Here is a 3,849-nt window from a genome sequence, read left to right as displayed (position 1 = left end):
GGGAAAATAAATTGTAAAAAGAAAAATAAAATAAAAGAAAATTTAAAGAAAAAATTAAGAAAAATAAAAATATTATTAAAAATAAAATAAATATTAAAAAAGAAAAAAAAATTTAATAAAAAAAAAATAAAAAATATAAAAAAAAAGAAATATAAAAGAGCGAAAAAAATAAAAAAGGAAAAATAAAAAAAAAAAAAAAAAATAAATTTAAATAAATAATTTTTTAAAAATTTAAAAAAATTTTTATAAAAAAAGAAAATTAGAAAAATAAATTAAAAAAAAAAAGGGTTTTAAAATTTTAAATAAAAATTTTTTAAATAACAAATAAAAATTAAAATAAAAAAATTTAAATTTAAAAAAAAAAAAAAAAAAATTTTTAAAAAAAGGAAAAAATTTTTTATAAAAAAAAAAAAAAAAAGAAAATTTTTGAAAAAATATAAAAAAAAAGGAAAAATTTAAAAAAAAAGGGGATATAAAAAATTTAATTAGATTAAATAAAATTTTTTTAAAAAAAGGGGGAAAAAAATAAAAAAAAAATAAAAAAAAAATTTTTTATTTAAATTAAAAAAAAATTTTTAGACCAAAATAAAGGAAAAATTTAATAAATATAAAAATTATAAAAAAAATTTTTAAAAAAAAGGGGAAAAAATAAAAAAATTTTAATTTAAAAAAAAAATAAAAAGAAAATTTAAAAAAAAATAAATTTTAAAAAAATATTTTAAAAAAATTTATAAAAAAAAAAAAAAATAGAGAAAAAAAAAGGGGAAAAAATTTTAATAAAAAAAGGGGAAAAAAAAGGGGGAGGGGAAAAAAAATTTTTAAGTTTTTTTTAAAAAATAAAAAAAAAAAAAAAAAAAAAAAAATTTAAAAAAAATAAAAAGGGGGAAAAAAAAAAAATAGAAAATTTTAAATTTTTTATAAAAAAAATAAAAATTAATTATAATTCTATTAAAATTCTATATAATTTAAAATTTAATTATATATTTTTAAAAAAAATTTTTTAAAATAAAATAAAAAATTTTTTTAATTAAAAATTTTAAAAATCAAAAAAAATTTTTAAAATTTTTTAAAAAGGGGAAATTTGAAATCTTTTAAATATTTTTAAAAAAGGGAATAAAAAAGGGGGGTTTAAAATTAAAAAAAAAAAAAAAAAAAAATATAAAAAATTTAAGATAAAAAATAAAACTAAATTTTTAAAAAAAATTTTTAAAATTTAAAAAGAAATAAAAAATTTTTTAAAAAATTAATAATATTAATATAAATTAAAAAAATTTTATTGAAAAAAAACCATAAAAATTATTAAAAATTATATAAAATTTTAAAATATTTTTTTTTGGAAAATTAAAAATTATATAAAATAATATAAAAAATTTTTTTAAAAATTTTCCCTATTTTAGAAAAGGAAAAAATTAAAGAATTTTTTTTTAAAAAAAATTTTAAAAAATTTTGAGATATTGGAAAAAATTATAAAATATTTTAACTAATATATATTCTTTAAAAATTTAATTTTAAATAAAAAAAAACAATAAAATTTAAATTTAAATAAAAATATTTAAATTTAATTTATAAAATTTTCCTATTGGTTAAAAAAATTTTAATTTTTAAATTTTATATAGAAAAATTTTTTAAAAATAAATAGTTTTTAAATAAAAAATTTCCTAATATTTTGTTATATTTAAACTAAAAATTAATATATTAAATTAATATATAACTTTATAATATATATATAAATTTTTTTTTAATATATTAAATTAAAAAAAAATTTTTTAAATTTTATATCATAAAATTTTCCCTAAAATAATATTTATAGATTTTAATATTTTTCCAAAAAAAAAATTTAAATATAATAAGGATTAATTTAAAAATTTTAAAATATATAAAATATCTATAAAAATTAAAAAAAACCCCCCTTTATTATATCAAAATTATTAGAAATTTATTTTTTTAAATAATATAAAATTTATCCCTATTAGATATTTTTATGCCCCTAAATTTTAAAAATAAAAATAAATTTTAATTTATTTTAAGATTTTTTTTTTCCCCCCTATAATAAATTATGGGGAAATATTTTATATATAATTTTCTATAAAATTTTTTCTATTATATTTAATTTTAATTTATTTCTTTTTTTAAAATTTTTTAAAAATTTTTTTTTTAATTAGTTAATTATATAAAATTTATAAAATATTTTATTTAAAAACCCTAGGTTTTATTAAAATTAAAAATTATAATTTTATATATTAAAATTATATATCTTTTATTTATAATATCATGTTTTTAGTTTTTTTTAAAATAAATTATAAAAATTTTATTTTTAAAAGGGGTATAAATAAAATTTTTTGGGGCTTATATATTTAAAATTTTATTAGATTATTTTATTTTAAATTTTAATTTTAAATATAAATTTATTAATATAAAATTTTTAAAAAATTTTTTAAAAATTAAATTTTTTCTTAAGGGTCTTTTTTTCTTTTAAAATTTTATATTTTAATATAATAAAATTTTTTTTTGGGGAATTTTTTTTATCCTTTTAATTTTTCTTTAAAAATTTTTATATTTAAATTTTTTTGATAAAATTTTTCCTATATATTATATTTTCCTCTAAAATCTTTTTGGGGTTTTTTTTATATTTAAATATTAATTTTATTTTTTTTGATATATTGAAATATTATTCAAAATTTAATATATTATTTAAAATTTATTTGTTTTTTAAATTAATTTCTAATTTATTTAATATAATTTATAAAAAAATTAAAATTTTTAAAAAATTTCTATAAAATTTATTTAAATTTATTTTTATTATTTTTATTTTAATTAATTATTTATGATTCTTTTGTTTTATTATAATATTTTATTATTATAATTTTTTTAATTTATATATATTATATTTTATTTTAATATTATTTTATTCTTAAGATTCAATATTTTTATATTTATTATATATATAATTTTTTTTATAATATATTTAAATTATATTTTTTAATTTTTAGATTAATTAATGCTTATAAAAATATTATATTTTTTTATATATTTTATAATTTCTATATTTTTTTTTTACAATTAGTTTTATATATATTTTATTATTTAAAATCTTTTTTATTTTTTAAATTTAAATTTTAAATTTTAGAATATTATTTTTTATTATGTTTTTTTTTTTATTTTATTTTTTAATTTTAATTATATTTATATAAAATTTGTTTATATTAATTTTATATTTTTTATATATTTTAATTTATTTTTATTTATTTATATATATTATTCATATTTATTTTTTAAAATTTATTTTTATATTTTTAATTTATATATTATATTTTTTTTTTTTTTATATATATTATTTTATATTTTATTATTAATTTTTTTATATTTATCTTTTTTTTATATTTTTATATTAATTTTTTTTTTTTTTATTTTATTTATATTTTTTATATTATATATTTAATTTATTTATTATTTTTTTTATTTATTATCTCTTTATTTTTTTCTATATTTTGTATTTATTATATATCTTTTTATCTATTTATTCTATAAAATTTTTATATATTATTCTTCATATTTTATTATTTATTTTTATCTTTTTTTTTATTATCTATCCTTTATAATATTATTTTATCCTTTTATATTATCTTTATTTCTTATTACATATCTTTTTTTTTTTATCTTTTTCTCTCTTTTCTATATATCTTATTATATATCTATTATATTATATATTATCTATTTTATTTATATTTTTCTTTATATCTTTCTATTTTTCTATTTATCGATATCTATATATTATCTTATCTATTCTAATCATATTTATCCTTATCTTTCTATATCTATTTTAATCTTATTCTATTTCTAACCCTATTC

The 3,849-nt window shown here is 7.4% G+C and overlaps 1 protein-coding gene across 1 annotated transcript in view; it reads left to right on the top strand.

Moving 5' to 3' along the window:
* The window catches only part of LOC119591942 (putative uncharacterized protein DDB_G0277255), a gene marked incomplete in the record, with an annotated part of 25,369 nt that overhangs the window by 21,059 nt on the left and 461 nt on the right, over positions 1–3,849 (top strand).

The sequence above is a fragment of the Penaeus monodon genome, chromosome 29 (genome assembly GCF_015228065.2).
Source record: "Penaeus monodon isolate SGIC_2016 chromosome 29, NSTDA_Pmon_1, whole genome shotgun sequence".
NCBI classification, from domain to species: Eukaryota; Metazoa; Arthropoda; class Malacostraca; order Decapoda; family Penaeidae; genus Penaeus; species Penaeus monodon.
Note: the sequence above shows the minus strand (reverse complement) of the source record. Positions and strands in the feature narration are given on the sequence as shown.